At 40.8% G+C, this 17,456-nt stretch overlaps 1 protein-coding gene across 3 annotated transcripts in view; it reads left to right on the top strand.

The window, feature by feature from the left end:
* Window positions 1-17,456, top strand: part of Tbc1d4 (TBC1 domain family member 4) — a 167,428-nt gene that overhangs the window by 55,889 nt on the left and 94,083 nt on the right. The window contains exon 1 of one of the 3 annotated variants that reach the window (XM_050144607.1): window positions 4,116-4,299. The exons of the other annotated variants lie outside the window; for them this stretch is intronic. The gene's annotated coding sequence lies outside the window, so the exon portion shown is untranslated. Of the gene's footprint in view, window positions 1-4,115; window positions 4,300-17,456 lie in introns of those variants that run through there. 3 annotated transcript variants of the gene reach the window in all.

The raw sequence follows: 17,456 nt of genomic DNA, 5'->3' as shown, positions 1-17,456 counted from the left end.
CCCTCCCTCCCTCCCTTCCTCCCTCCCTCCCATACTGTTTCTGAGATAGGGACCCAGGTAGACCAGAACTACCTGGAGCTCCTGCATTAACCTCCTCAATGCCAGGGATTAGAGGCCTGTGTCACCTGCATCACCTGTGTCACCATGCCTGGCTTCCCATTTCTAATGACTGCTTTGCAATTGGGTCTTATCAAGACTGTTTTTTGCCGGGCGATGGTGGCGCACGCCTTTAATCCCAGCACTCGGGAGGCAGAGGCTGGCGGATCTCTGTGAGTTTGAGACCAGCCTGGTCTACAGAGCTAGTTCCAGGACAGGCTCCAAAGCCACAGAGAAACCCTGTCTCGAAAAACAAAAAACAAAAAAAAACAACAAAAAAAAAAGACTGTTTTTTTTCTCCTGCTCACTGGTCCGCTCACTGGTCCCTCCCCTCCATGATTTGTTTCCCTTACTTTTTAGTATGTAGTATGATCAGGCCGGCCTTGGCCTACTCTCCTGAGTAGTTGTAACTATTAGGTACTCACCTGAAGATCATTCATGCAACTCTACTACCTGTTACATGTCTTCGCTAGAGTTTGTTACCCATTTTGTGAATGGTTTCTCTATTTAAACACTGTCCTGAACTGTTGTTCTCTTCTTCTGTCCATGGAGCGATCACCTTCCACTAGATCTGGATAGTTCAGAAGAATCCCATGAGGGACAACTGATCAGGCTTATTTGAAACTCTTTCTGATTATAATCAAGGAAGTTTTGGGATGTCTCTTGCTTATCAGCGTGGAAACAGAAGGTCCTTGTTCAGGCTGTGCTAAGCACACGTACCTTCCTTGCTTATTACCCTAAACAAACACCCCCCTGGAGCCCATATGAGTTTTAAGTTGTAGAAGTAAGGATATGGAGCAGATGGCCGGCTGGGGTGAGCATTGTCAATGGCTTGTGTTGTACTTCCCTGACAACCTGAGTTGTTTTCTACGACCCATATTAAAAAAAAAAGAAAAGAAAAGCAGCTGCTGTGGTATTCATTTTTAATGTCAGCACCCCTACAAGGCAAGACAGATCCAGCCTCAACAGGTTAAAGGGTGAGAAGTCACTCCCCCAAATGGTCCCGTATCCTCTACAGACATCCGGCAGCATTCACGTGCCTACTTACTCTCCCATGCATTCGAGTGTGCACTCTTGCACACACACAGAGCAGATGACGACTGAACAGAAAGAAGGAAGGACACACATGTACACTTTGTTGATTCCTCACCTGCATGACACTCTAAAACTGAAGCTTAAAGATATCCACTCATGATGTTGGCCAAAGGCATAAGCGCCATGTACCATAATTTACCTCAGGCTTTTATTTTCTCATTCTTATTTTTGGCTCTTTCCACTGTCCTTGAAGGAGGCCATATCGTTAGATGGCTCACGATGACTGGTGGCAGTCCTCATTCCTAGGAGCGTCTCCAGAACCCCATGTCTTTGGCTAGCAGGCTCTTTTTGCCTTCTTATTTCCACTACCATGTGCACCGTCGGCCCTCTCCCGTTCTAGCGTGCTCATCTTCTGGCCTTTTCGCTGCACACTGAAGGATTTACCAGATCCAGGCTTTTTATATCGTAGGCTCTCCTGTTGTCTCTGTGCCAAAGTGTGTTATTCAGTAGTCTTCAGATTCTTTCCTATTCTCGTTTGCACATAAAATGTTTTCGTGTTTGCCAAGTAAAACTCTGCTCTTTGCCATCCAGCCCAAGTACCTCGCCATACATGATGTTTCTGATTCTTCTAGAAACTGTAATCTGTGGCCTCTGCCTGCATGGCCTTTCTGGTCCTTCTAGAAGCTATGATCTGTGCTAGGGGCACAGTGTTCTTTAGTACTTATCCTATTTGACACTTACTGTGGTTATTTGTGTCGGTCTTATCACCCCTGAGGAGAGACATTCTATCATATAATTTATTTTTATGTTTCCAGAGCTTGGAGCGTGACGCCAGGCATACACTGAGCACTCAGTGAAGACGTCTGTATTGAATGAAATGTGTGATTGTAACCGCGTGGTTATGAATGCAGTGCTGTCGGCGCGACTGCAGTAAAGTGTGGCGTGCTCTTCAGCCCCAGGCTTTGGAAGACTAAATTTCTGTGCTCCTTGGTGTTGCTGCATATTCTCACTTCATTTTTTTGGTTGTGATTTAAGAAATACACCGTTAGACTATCCAGAAGGACTTCCCCCCTCATTTATTATTTCAATAATGTTTTCCATGTAATTTGAAGATAGCTTAGTCAGAGCCTAGTTATTTATCGTTTTAAATTTTGTGCTTTCTGGTTGCTGCTTATAGAATAATACTACCATTGAAAAGGTGCATTCTCTGTACTTTTAGCACATTTATCTTTGCACAGACATCAGGGAATATGTGAGAATATTGCACAATGCTTCAGCAGTGCTTTGATTTTCCTTTCAGCCCTGGAGTGGGAAGAGGGCAGAGCTATAAAGAGGCCAAATAGTTGTCTAACAGCTCCTTTCAGATTGCAACACAGTTTTACCAGCAGCACCAACACCGGCCAAATTTTCTCAAGCAGCTATTTGAGAAATCACGGAAAAAGTAGTGTATAGTAAAGAGTCATATTTATATAGTGCTTTGAATTATATGATCTTTACTTGAGAGTGAGAGGAGATGGGTTGGGGGTATGATAGATGATAGATAGATAGATAGATAGATGATAGATAGACGATAGATAGATGATAGATAGATAGATGATAGATGGATGGATAGATAGATAGATAGATAGATAGATAGATAGATGATAGATGGATAGATAGATAGATAGATAGATAGACAGACAGACAGATAGATAAGTAGGTAGGCAGGAATTAGGTACCAGAGACAAAGGTACATCAGTGACCCTAGGCTTTCTGCCATCCTGCTTGTGGCCTGATCACTTTAGGCAATGGGCAGAGTGAGAATTGATTCTGTAATAGGAGCAGAGTGTAAGTGTATTTTGGGCCCTGGTCGGGTTGAGAGTAAGCAGGGAGCAGACAGTGAATGAATGAAGTAATTCAAATACAGCACTTGGGATGTGAAAGCAATCTGGCTGTGGTTTCTGTCACTGTTGCTCACTGGTGTTGATTGGACCTTTGGCTGTCTAGACAGGCAGCCTCTTTGACTCATGCTTCATGTGCTGGTTTCAAATCCTTCCCCTTTCCAGCATGGGGAATGACTGTCCATCTACTGGGATTCTCGGATTTAGACAGGTCATTTCATAATGTTGATTATAAGTTTTCCTTGTAGGACCCAAAGTAGAAGTTTGTGGATTGAATGAACATTGAAACTATACCTCCTATTTAAGAATTGTGCTATTATCAATATAACGGCTGTTTTCTTTGCATCATAAGTTGGGAAGTAGGGTTGTTAATAGGTCGGGAATTAATCCTAAAGCCTGTATTATTTGCTGAACTTATATGGCTTGAATCACCAACCTTTTTTTTTTTTCTGATAATGACATGAGAAGACCTAATGACTTATAAAAATTGAGGATGGATTACCATGTGGTTTGAGAGGAAGTGGCCCACAGAAGGGAGTGGCACTGTTAGGGTTGTGTTGAGTAGGTGAGACCATGTTGGAGGAAGTGTGTCACTGTGGGGGTGGGCTCTGAGGTCTCCTGTGATGAAATGACTCTCAGTGTCACAGTACCATGTCTGCATGCCGCCATGCTCCCCGCCATGATAATGGACTGATTCTCTGAAAATGTAAGCCACCCCAGTTAAGTGTGTTTCCTTTATAAGAAGTGCCATGGTCATGGTGTCTCTTCTCAGCAATAGGAACCCTAACCAAGACAATTACTAAAGTCAGTGTTAGAAATGGAGTCAGTGTTGTTACAGCTCTCAAAGACCTAAAAGGCTAAGTGTCTCTTGGTTGCTCGGTGTGGTCTCTGGGGTTGTCACTACAACCTCATACAATTTCAGTATTGGTCTTTAAAACACCCAACAGGTTCCTAAATCTGGGGAAAGTCCCTTCCTTTAAATATTTGTGGGTGTGACAATGACCCCACAGACCCACAGGACAGACATACTGAGAACTGGGTTTTGTTAAGACCTCCTGTGTAATATTATGTGGTAACTAGTTCCATTTTATTATCTTGCATCAAAAATGGAAAGAATGGGACGGAGCTGGGAGGCGCCCGCGCCGGCAGACGGAGCTGGGAGGCGCAGGCAGGCAACGACGGCTGCCGCCGAGACTGGAGGGGACCAGCGCAGCGGCAGAGGTCGCAGGCGGCAGGGACCAGCGGCAACACCGAGAGCAGATCGCCCCACTACAATTAAATCAAAGAGGTAGGCCTTTGGTTGGCGAGGGCCCTGGCAAACGGGGAGCCGGGACCGGTTCCGGAAAACCCTTCTTAGGGGTGAGAGGGTTCTTGGCCCCCAGCAGGAGCCAGGAAACAGAGCGAGGGCAATTAGTAAGAGAAGCCTCTGGCCAGCAGAGAAACCTGATCTGATTTTAAAAGACCAATTAGATAGCATTGAAAGGAGGAGATGGGCAGGCGCCAAGGCAGAACATCACCCATTAATCAGAAAAACAACATGAAAACACCAGATCCCAAAGATCTTACAACAGAAAGATTTGAACACCCTAACACAGAAGAAGTGGAAAAAATTGACTTTATGAAAGCAATAGAATCCCTTAAAAAATATGTAATAAACACCCTTATAGAAATGGATGAGAAGAATAACAAAAAGTTCGAAGAATTAAGTAAATATGTACATGAGACCCTGGGAAACCAAGAAAAAACGATCAAACAGGTAATGGAAACAGTGCAAGAATTGAAAACTGAAAGGGAAGCAAGGAAGAGAACACAAAGGGAAGAACAGCTGGATATGGAAAATCTAGGCCAACGAGCAGAGTCTACAGAAACAAGCATAATCAATAGACTACAAGAGATAGAAGAAAGAATCTCAGATGCTGAGGACACCATAGAGAAAATAAATGCACTGATCAAAGAAAACAGCAAAGCCAACAAATTCTCATCACAAAACATTCAAGAAATATGGGACACAATAAAAAGACCAAACCTAAGAATTATAGGAATAGAAGAAGGAGAAGAATCACAGCTCGAAGGCCCAGAAAATATTTTTAACAAAATTATGGAAGAAAACTTTCCCAACATAAAGAAAGTTATCCCCTTGAATATTCAAGAAGCATACAGAACACCAAACAGACTGGATCAAAGAAAAACTTCCCCTCGCCATATAATAATCAAAACACAAAATAGACAGGTTAAAGAAAGAATATTAAGAGCTGCAAAGGAAAAAGGCCAAGTAACCTATAAAGGTAAACCGATCAGAATTACACCTGACTTCTCTATGGAAACCATGAAAGCCAGAAGGTCCTGGATAGAGGTACTTCAAAAGCTAAGAGACCATGGATGCAAACCCAAACTTCTGTACCCTGCCAAGCTAGTGTTCACTATCAATGGAGAAAACAAGACATTCCAGGATAAGAACAAATTTAAACAATACGTAGCCACAAATCCAGCTCTACAGAAAGTAATAGAAGGAAAATCGCAACCCAAGGAATCCAACAATGCCAACACTGACTACAATAACTCAGGCATCTAGTGAACCTTCACCAGCACAACTCAAAGAAGGGACACACACACAAACTCTACTACCAAAAAAACAATAAGAATAACCGGAGTAAACAACAATTGGTCATTAATATCACTTAATATTAATGGTCTCAATTCACCTATAAAAAGGCACAGGCTAAGAGATTGGATACGAAAACAGGATCCAACATTCTGCTGTTTGCAAGAAACACATCTCAACCACAAAGACAGGCATCTACTCAGAGTAAAAGGTTGGGAAAAGGTCTTTCAAGCAAATGGTCCTAAGAAAAAAGCAGGTGTGGCCGTACTAATTTCCAACAAAACGGACTTCAAACTAAAATCAATCAGAAGAGATCGAGAAGGACACTTTATACTCATAACAGGAACAATTCATCAGGATGACATCTCAATTCTGAATATCTATGCCCCTAATATAAAAGCACCCACTTATATAAAAGAAATATTACTAGAACTCAAGGCAGACATCAAACCACACACACTAATAGTAGGAGACTTCAACACACCTCTCTCTCCAATGGACAGGTCAATCAGACAGAAACCTAATAGAGAATTAAGAGAATTACTGGAGGTAATGAAACAAATGGACTTAACAGACATCTATAGAACACTCCACCCAAATAGGAAAGAATATACCTTCTTCTCTGCAGCTCATGGAACCTTCTCAAAAATTGACCATATACTCGGAAACAAAGGAAGCCTCCACAGATACAAAAGAATATCAGTGTCCACCTGTGTCTTATCAGATCACCACGGATTAAAGTTAGAAGGCAACAACAATGCTGCCCCCAGAAAGCCGACAAACTCATGGAAACTGAACAATCAACTACTGAACCACACCTGGGTGAAGGAAGAAATTAAGAAGGAAATTAAAGTCTTCCTTGAATTTAATGAAAATAAAGAGACAACATACTCAAACCTATGGGACACGATGAAAGCAGTGCTAAGAGGAAAGTTCATAGCACTAAGTGCCCACTTAAAGAAAACGGAGAAAGCATACATTGGGGACTTAACAGCACACCTGAAAGCTTTAGAAAAAAAAGAAGCAGATGTGCCCAGAAGGAGTAGAAGACTGGAAATAATCAAACTGAGGGCAGAAATCAACAAAATAGAAACACAGAAAACAGTCCAAAGAATCAATGAAACAAAAAGTTGGTTCTTGGAGAAAATCAACAAGATAGACAAACCCCTATCCAAACTAATTAAACAACAGAGGGAGAACACGCAAATAAATAAGATCAGAAATGAAAAGGGGGACATAACCACAGACACAGAGGAAATTCAGAGAATCATTAGATCTTACTACAGGAGCCTGTATGCCACAAAACTGGAAAATACAAAAGAAATGGACATCTTTTTAGATAAGTACCATATACCAAAGCTAAACCAAGACCAGGTGAAAGATCTAAATAGACCTGTTAGTCGCGAAGAACTTGAAGCAGTTATCAAAAATCTGCCCTCTAAAAAAAGCCCAGGACCAGATGGTTTCAATGCAGAATTCTACCAGAACTTCCAAGAAGAGCTAATACCTATTCTCCTTAATGTATTTCACAGTATAGAAACAGAAAAGTCATTGCCAAATTCCTTTTATGAAGCTACAGTTACCCTGATACCAAAACCACACAAAGACCCAACCAAGAAAGAGAACTACAGGCCTATCTCACTCATGAATATCGACGCAAAAATTCTTAATAAAATACTGGCAAACCGAATTCAAGAACACATTAGAAAAATTATCCATTATGATCAAGTAGGCTTCATCCCAGAGATGCAGGGCTGGTTCAACATACGCAAATCTATCAATGTAATCCACCATATAAATAAAATGAAAGAAAAAAACCATATGATCATTTCATTAGATGCTGAAAAAGCATTCGACAAAATCCAACACCCCTTTATGATAAAGGTATTGGAGAGACTAGGGATACAAGGGTCATACCTAAATATAATAAAAGCTATTTACAGCAAACCGACAGCTAACATTAAATTAAACGGAGAAAAACTCAAAGCCATCCCACTAAAATCAGGAACAAGACAAGGATGTCCACTCTCTCCATACCTCTTCAATATAGTGCTTGAAGTTCTAGCAATAGCAATAAGACAACATAAGGGGATCAAAGGGATTCGTATTGGAAAGGAAGAAGTTAAGCTTTCGTTATTTGCAGATGATATGATAGTATACATAAGCGACCCCAAAAACTCTACCAAAGAACTCCTACAGCTGATAAACACCTTCAGTAATGTGGCAGGATACAAGATCAACTCGAAAAAATCAGTTGCCTTCCTATACAGTAAGGATAAGGAAACAGAGAGGGAAATCAGAGAAGCATCACCTTTCATGATAGCCACAAAGAGCATAAAATATCTTGGGGTAACCCTGACCAAGGAAGTGAAAGATCTATATGACAAGAACTTTAAGACTTTGAAGAACGAAATAGAAGAAGACACCAGAAAATGGAAGGATCTCCCTTGCTCTTGGATTGGGAGGATCAACATAGTAAAAATGGCAATTCTTCCAAAAGCAATATATAGATTCAATGCAATCCCCATCAAAATCCCATCAAAATTCTTCACAGATCTGGAGAAGACAATAATCAACTTTATATGGAAAAATAAAAAACCCAGGATAGCCAAAACAATCTTATACAATAAAGGAACGTCTGGAGGCATTACCATCCCTGACTTCAAACTCTATTACAGAGCTACAGTATTAAAAACAGCTTGGTATTGGCATAAAAACAGAGAAGTCGACCAATGGAACCGTATAGAAGACCCTGACTTTAATCCACAAACCTATGAGCAACTGATTTTCGATAAAGGAGCTAAAACTATACAATGGAAAAAAGAGAGCATCTTCAACAAATTGTGCTGGCAAAACTGGATTTCAATCTGTACAAAAATGAAAATAGATCCATGTCTGTCACCATGCACAAAACTCAAGTCCAAGTGGATTAAAGACCTCAATATCAGTCTGAACACACTGAACCTGATAGGAGAGAAAGTGGGAACTACACTACAACAAGTGGGCACAGGAGACCGCTTCCTACGTATAACATCAGCAGCACAGACAGTAAGGGCCTCATTGAATAAATGGGACCTCATGAGACTGAGAAGCTTCTGTAAAGCAAAGGACACTGTCGCTAAGACAGAAAGGCAACCCACTGACTGGGAGAAGATCTTCACCAACCCCGCAACTGACAAAGGTCTGATCTCCAAAATATATAAAGAACTTAAGAAACTAGACTGTAAAAGGCTAATCAACCCAATTATAAAATGGGGCACTGAGCTGAACAGAGATCTCTCAACAGAAGAAGTTCAAATGGCCAAAAGACACCTAAGGTCATGCTCAACTTCCTTAGCGATCAGGGAAATGCAAATCAAGACAACTTTAAGATACCATCTTACACCTGTCAGAATGGCTAAAATCAAAAACACCAATGATAGCCTATGCTGGAGAGGTTGTGGAGAAAGGGGTACACTTATCCATTGCTGGTGGGAATGCAAACTTGTACAACCACTCTGGAAAGCAGTGTGGCGGTTTCTCAGAAAATTTGGGATCAACCTACCCATGGACCCAGCAATACCACTCTTGGGAATATACCCAAGAGAGGCCTTATCATGCAACAAAAATATATGCTCTACTATGTTCATAGCAGCATTGTTTGTAATAGCCAGAACCTGGAAACAACCTAGATGCCCCTCAATTGAAGAATGGATGAAGAAAGTATGGAATATATACATATTAGAGTACTACTCAGCAGTAAAAAACAAGGACTTCTTGAAGTTTGCAGGCAAATGGATGGAAATAGAAAACACTATCCTGAGTGAGGTAAGCCAGACCCAAAAAGAGGAACATGGGATGTTCTCACTCATATTTGGTTTCTAGCCATAAATAAAGGACATTGAGCCTACAATTCGGGTTCTTAGAGAAGCTAAAGAAGAAGGAGAACCCAAAGAAAAACATATAGGCATCCTCCTGAATATTAACCTTCATCAGGCGATGAAAGGAGACAGAGACAGAGACCCACATTGGAGCACCGGACTGAAATCTCAAGGTCCAAATCAGGAGCAGAAGGAGAGCGAACATGAGCAAGGAACTCAGGACTGCGAGGGGTGCACCCACACACTGAGACAATGGAGATGCTCTATCGGGAACTCACCAAGGCCAGCTGACCTGGGTCTGAAAAAGCCTGGGTTAAAACCGGTCTCACTGAACATAGCGGACAATGAGGACTACTAAGACATCAAGAACAGTGGCAATGGGTCTTTGATCCTACTGCATGTAGTGGCTTTGTGGGAGCCTAGGCAGTTTGGATGCTCACCTTACGAGACCTGGATGGAGGAGGGTTTTCCTCGGACTTCCCACGGGACGGAGAGCCCTGATGGCTCTTTGGGCTGAAGAGGGAGGGGGAACGTATTGGGGGAGGGGGAGGGAAAGGGGAGGCGGAGGTGGGGAAGAGACTGAAATATTTAATAAATAAATAAAAAAAAAATGGAAAGAATGGTGTGTATCTTTATCCTGCGTGCCCTGGGACTCAAACTATTCGCACACTTCCCTCACACTCATTCTGAGTCCCAGAAGCAAAGGCTCCTGCATTGGCTGTGGCATGTGTGGCACAGTGACACTTAGGTTCTTTATGGCTGTCTTCATAAAGCCACTGCCACTTAGATTTGTGTGTATGTGAAGGGTTGAAATATTTCATATATATCCTTAGAATACAGTTTATGAATATTACCTGTAGGTCATTGGCAGAAGTAATTTTCACCTTAAATTTCCATGTATTATCCCTGAAGCAAAATAACACATATTTTCTTATTAACTAAATATAGGTCTTCTCACCACACAAAGGCACTAATTTGATGTAACACATCATGACCACCAATCTAGCCATGTGTGTGGTTTATTTATAATCTGACCTCTTGTCATCATTGGCATCTATTTTATTTGGGGAATAATTCATTGGGGTCAGCTGAGGAGAAGAAGACAGAAAAAGAAAGCCGTTCTAACCTTGTATACTGCTGAGAACTGTCTTACTCGAGATCACCCATGCCTTGTGGCTGTGGTTCAGGCAGACGGCAGTGGAGGGTGGAGGCATGGGCACTTGTGGTATAAGACTAGACATTTGTTCTATTGAAAAATTGTTCTAGGTGAGACACGAGAAGAATGTATCAAGTATTATTAACTGTAGATATAATTTGTTGAACAGCTATCCAAAGCACGTATTATGCCTAGGATAGCACCTGCACACCTTGGTGGACTTAACGACAAAGTTTTAAAGGTCTGTGAAAATTAGGATGAGAAATTCATTTGGTGAACAAATGTAAAAATTTAGATTCTAAGAAATTGTTTAACCGTTTTAATCAGGTTGGGTTAGAACAATAAAAAGAAATTAAAAAATTAGTGTGTGTCTGTGTGTATGTGTGTGTCTGTCTATTTGCTTGCTTGCATGTCTGTATGTGTGCATGCATGAGCATGCTCTACAGGATACTTAGGGAGGTCAGAGGACAAATTTTGGAAGTCAGTTTTCTCTTTCCACCATGTGGGTCAGAGGGTTTGCAGTTGGGTATTTAGGCTTGAGGTATGTCACCTGCTGACATATCTCACTGGCCCACTAAAATATTTGTTTTTTTTTTTTTTTTAGAATTTTTAAAATGTTATTTAATGTGTGTGAGTATTTTACCTGTATGTATGGCTGCACCACATGTATGTGTGGTGCCTATAGAGGTCAAAAGAAGGCAATGGACTCCCTGGAACTGGAGTTACAGACGACTGTGAGCTGCCATGTGAGTGCTGGGAATTGAACCCAAGTCCTTGAACAAGTGCTCAGAACCTCTGAGCCATCTCTCCAACCATGGCCCCACCTTTCTTAAGGGGAATTTTTTTTAAAAAGATTTATTTATTTATTGTGTATACAACATTCAGCTTCCATGTATGCCCACACACTAGAAGAGGGCGCCAAATCTCATTACAGATGGTTGTGAGCTACCATGTGGTTGCTGGGAATTGAACTCATGACCTTGGGAAGAGCAGCCAGTGCTCTTAACCACCGAGCTATCTCTCCAGCCCCCTTAAGGGGAAATTTTATAGCTACTTAGAATGGAATTTGCTAAATTTACTAACTGACATTATATAAGTGTTGAAATCTGGAATTTCAGAGAACATTTATATTCTTTGATGACAGTAGAATAATTCTTTGCTGGTGGTGGGTGTTTTTGTTTGTGAGCAATGTACTTAAGATTTTGATTGCTTGATTGGGAAGTTTTCCTTAAGGTTATTTTGAATTAAATCATGCAATAAACTGGATTTACTCATAAAACATCAACAAAACTTAATACTGTAAATTATCTATTATGGTTTTTTAAGCAGACAAGGAACCACAAATGAATTCCTGTGAATAAGCCCACAGTGGAAAGAATTAACTGTTGCCTGAAAACAGCGCTGAAGTAGAGCAACAAAAACTGTGACAGCAACCATTATTTTCCTACTAGTAAATTGAGGTCTGAGTTTCCTGGGAATAAATGAGAATATACTATTTAAAATAGGTAAATTTATTGTGGAAAAATTTAAAGTTAAATTAAGAAAAGAAGAAAAAATTTGCCCACAACCAGCCATTATTGGACTATGAACAATATAAACTAGAATTTGTGGAATATAAGACCAACATGCTATAATCAATTGTCTTCGCATATATTAGCAATAAATAAGTTTGGCATTATGAAAAATTCTATTTATACTAAAATATTTGAAGAAATTTAACAAAGGGAGTATAAATTTTTGCATAAAAATGTAGAGATCATTATAAACATTAAAAAAGATCCAAGTAAATGGAAAGGTGGAAAATGATCATGGATGGGAAGCAATGTGTCGATGAAGTAGCATTTGTAAGTTGATCAACAGATCCAAGGCACTTAATCCCTATATGATTCCCAGCCAGCTTTCTTACAGAGATGTACAAGTTATATGGAAACAGGAAATCAATAATACGCTAAGTCGTCTGGCACCCTGGAGAGAGAGCGCCTACTCTTTTTCAAAATTTGCTACACAGTTACAATGAATGAGATAATGCGAAAGTTAGATCAGGATAGACAGACAGTGGAACTCCATCACGTTTAGCTTCAGTTAGTTTTCAGCAAGTGTCAAGACAATTCCTCAGAAGAACCATCTGTTCAGTAAGACATGCCAAGGAAGCTGGATCCCTGTTCTGAGATTTCCCACTTGTCCCCCTTTTCTTTGATCTGGTCCTTTGTCCTTTTCCTTCTGTGCCCTGCTCAAGTTTGAGTCGATGCCTGATAGTCTCTTGACACTGTGGGTTCTTGTATAGTCTCTTGACACTGTGGGTTCTTGTATTAGTTGACCTCCCTGTACTGTGCTGCAGGCCCTTTTGCCAGGGCTTGGAGAGGGTAGACTTTTCAGCTTCAATTTCTTTGCTCATATTGCCCAGCCAGTTCTCATTGTGAGTTCTGTTGGCTGGTGTGGGATTGTTTGGTTTCTGGACCCATCAGACAACTTTTATTTTCATTGACTTCTTTTTTTTTCTCTTGCAATGATGCTGAGACTGTGCATGTCAGGTATGTGTGTTGTACAATTTGTTTTAAGATTCCAGAGAAATTTTTTTAAACCTAATTTTGTTGTGGCTATTGTTTGTGGGTTTTGATTTTGATCACAGTTGTTTTTTCATGTAGGTTAGGGAGACCCAGGATTTAGGTTTCCATCCGTGTTTCCATTCTTTGGACAACTGGAGATGAGGTTTAGAAGGAGCTGACGGTAGCAGAGACTAGCACAACGTCACTGAGAAAAACTGTGTATTTTACTTCTTTTTTGAAATCCATCACCTGGCTCAGGTCTTGGGATTAGCAAGCACCCAAGTATGCCAGCAAGTCTGCCAGGAGATGAGTGGCTGCAGGGATGAGGTATGCTTGAACTCATAGCTTGCTGCGTGGGCACCATAGAGATGGTTTTGTTTTTCTTGTGCAGATCCGAAACACCCCTGGAATCTTCATCTGCAACTCACCGTTCTGCTTTCTACTCCTAGGTGTCTCAAGAACTTCTGGCAATGACATGCAGCCACCATGTTGGGGTTCTGAGTTGTCCATTGCGCATGTACCAGACTGAACATATTATGTCCTTATTTGACCTTATTTGCTGAGCCTGTGTTCCAAATACCTGAAGCTTCACAATTTCCTTTTAATTTCCTGCCGTAAACCGTGCTTGTGGGTAAATAAATCTTCTGCAGTCTCTAGTCATGCCAGACTTTCTGCTCTGGTGGGGGAGAGGAAGGGAAACCGCCTGGGTGTTCCTGAGCTCTTTTTGTCTCACCACTTTTGTTTATTCTACCCTAAAATCCATGAATGTTAGTAAATAGCGCTACAGATCTGTCACAAGGTATACTTCCCAAAGCTCTGTACTCGAGAACCACTTCCCCTTTGCCCTGGGCCAGCCAATGAGCGTGCTAAATCCATTTTGTTCCTCATCTTCTCATCAACTCTCCCGCAGTTTTATTTCCTTTGTTCTCTGGGTTTCACCTTATTTTCCTGGAGAAAATTTTCTGGAGGAACTGATGAGGGATGAAGGCCTGAAATGGGCAGTCTGTCCAGAGGATTGCTGCTGCTGTGACGAAATCCAGGAATACTTCAGTTTCAAGTGAAGCTGAGTGGGAAACTCCATAGCCTTGCTACCTTTCAAATCCAAGAGATGCCCAGTGTTCTTGGCCCTAAGTCACGGGAGCAATTCATGAGTTTACAATGGAACTGTGCTTGGGGTTCTGAATGTGTGTGCAAACGTTCACAGTACTTTTCTACCTAGGAAACTTGGATCTATTTCTTAGCAGATTCCCTGGAGGTAGAGGTGGTTGTAGTCAGCGTGTTTAAACAAGAGACACGAATCCCTCACAGTTGGAGGTATTAGGCACTGCAGCTGTTCAAAGGGCCTGAGTAACCTTGCTGATTATGGCCGAGCATCCTCTCTCTCCCATACTACTGCTTGTCCTGAACTTCTTCCTTAAATAATGTGGCGGCGGGAAGGAGATGTGTGAAGAATGTAGCTGGTTACAGTTCACTTCAGTTGCAGAGGAAAACACACACACACACACAAATGTGGCACAGACTTGAAAAAGGTGAAAAAAAATGAGACTCTTATTTAGCCTGTCATGCTTGAGACACTAAAATGTCTTCTGTTTTGGTATAATCATGAGAATGATGGCATACAAACACACACACATGGATGTATACCATAGCTAATTCAGTTTTAAATGAATGAACTTCCAGCAGAAATCTTCAGAATATATTTATGACATTTTACAAATAAAAGATGATGCTGGTAAAATATGTCCAATATAAAATATAAAAAAGGAAACAACTCCACATGCTATTTCTTTCCTAATATGTGCTCTTCCTAGGGATTATATACCCATATATTATAATATATAGATTATACATTTTTGTGAAAATGTGATCACTGTTTCTACCACAATGAACTGAAAACATTCTTAAAATCTAATGGTTTTGTTTCCAGATTGATGGGACTTAGTAAGTGTCCCTACGTACATTAGACAAAGGATGGCCTATGTATGAGAAAGATGTCAAGGGCCATGCCCCTGTGGCTGCCTTTCTCAACCCTTAGCCTCAGTGGTATGCTGGTACCTAGAAGTCACTCTGCAGCTGTCAAACCAATGGCACAGATGCTGGAGACATGAGAAGGACTGGCAGCTGATGGACAAGTGTGACCATTCCATGCCTGAGCATGGCTGGAAAGACAGCAGGCAGACAGATGTCTATTATCGAAATACTTAGGGAGTGATTTATACAAATCTTGACAAGAAAATAATTATCTTATTATCCTCCATCACTTATCATGATTCCAGCTAATACTTTTTACACTTCTCTTTTAATGCCTTCTATTAAATGTCTGATCAAAGATGGCATATTACCTGCATAGCCTTCCTCCCCAAACTACCATGTCATTCGAATTGTATGAGAAGTGAATACCCCAGTTAAGGAATATTCCACAGAATGCCTGGTGAGTAATTCTTAGACCTTCCATGGTCAGAGACAAGGAAAGTGTGAGACACTCTCCCAGCAGAGGGATCTTAAAGAGACACGGCAACAAGTAGGCTGTATCCTGGATGGAATATTTAGGAAAAACCTAAGGTAGTTATATAAAAACATATGCTTTAGTTAATAAAGATATGTCAATATGAGTTAACTGTGCCACACAAAAGGAGGATGTTAAAATAGGGGAAAAAAGCTAGATTTTTAAGGAAACGTTTTATACTATCATCCAATCTTTTCTGGAAATGTAAAACTATTTTTTAAATGGAACAAAGTGGCGTCACAAGTTGTAATGCTACTGCGTGTGGTTTTCTATTTTGACTAATATTACTATGACTTTCCTTTATACAGGAAAACCCTAAAACATTTAAAATTGATTTATTGGAACAATACGAGTGGAACCTATAACAGAACCATTTTGTTTAGGAGTAACGATGCACTTGAAGCTGGAGAGATGGTTCAGCAGTTACGAGAGCCCATTGTTCTTCTGGGCACACACACACACACACACACACACACACACACACACAGAATGGGGGAATTAACAAAAAACAAACCTCTTTTTCCCTCAAAAGATTTTATTTTATTTTTTTATTTTTATTTTTTGTTTTTTTGGTTTTTTTTTTGAGACAGGGTTTCTCTGTGGCTTTGGAGCCTGTCCTGGCACTAGCTCTGTAGACCAGGCTGGTCTCGAACTCACAGAGATCCGCCTGCCTCTGCCTCCCAAGTGCTGGGATTAAAGGCGTGTGCCACCTTCGCCCGGCAAGATTTTATTTTTTTAAAAATAATTTTAATGTTTATTGCAAATAGATTTTTATACATTATTTCCTATGGCATAAATTCCAACTGATTTTAATAATAAAACCCCGAGTCACATATGGGTATAAATGCCGAAAGATCAGAGAAGCAGAGCAGCCAGCCAGTAGTTCTTACCGCTACTGACTGAATCCTCAGGCTGAATGGGACATCTGTCTCTATGAAACCTCAGACTGAATACCGTGTGTTCTTGTCTTCTCCCACTTTATATTTCTCTCTCCACCCAGACATATGACTTCCTGTCTCCACCCCCTAGTGCTGGGGTTAAAGGTGTGAGCCACCACTGCCAAGTTGGTTCTGTTTTAGACTATTTCAATCTCATGTAGCCCAGCGTGAACTCACAGAGATCAGTCTGCCTCTGTCTTCCGAGTGCTGGGATTAAAGTTGTGTCCCACCATTGCCTGGCCTGTGGCTAACTAGTGTGGCTAGCTTTGCACTCTGATCTTCAGGCAAGCTTTATTTGTTAAAGCACAAACAAAATATCATCACACTGTCCTGATCGTGTTTTCCTTCCTCTAACTTCTCCCTGATCCTCCGACCTCCCCACCTATCCAAATTCATGCCCTTTCATTCTCTTTCTCTCATTCAAAAACAGGCAACTAAAGACAAACAAACCAACCAGAACACAATACAATGAACAAAGAAATAAAGAGCTAAAAGAAAGTACAAGAAACGTACAGACACAGAGACGCACACACTCAAACACAGAAAAATCCCATAAAAACACAAGATTGGAAATCATAATATATTAGTTGTTTGTAAGCTATTCCATTAGTGGCTTTAAAAACAGAATGATAGTTATGTTAATCTTTCCTCCCCTAGCCCAAAACATTTTTCTTAAAAATTGGATGAGCAGATAGCTCTAAAAACACAGTAGGGGGCCTGTAGAGAAGAGCAAGCTAGTGCAGATTTCAGAAAGCTGACAGAACGGACTTCAGTGTTCTCATCATAAATAAATGATGATGTTTACCCACGTTTAAGCATGTACAAGTCTCTTGAAGA

This window comes from Alexandromys fortis, unplaced genomic scaffold (genome assembly GCF_014885135.2).
Source record: "Alexandromys fortis isolate MF-2015 unplaced genomic scaffold, M_Fortis_MF-2015_v1.1 scaffold_43, whole genome shotgun sequence".
Lineage (NCBI taxonomy): Eukaryota > Metazoa > Chordata > Mammalia > Rodentia > Cricetidae > Alexandromys > Alexandromys fortis.
This window is presented reverse-complemented; position numbering and strand designations above follow the sequence as displayed.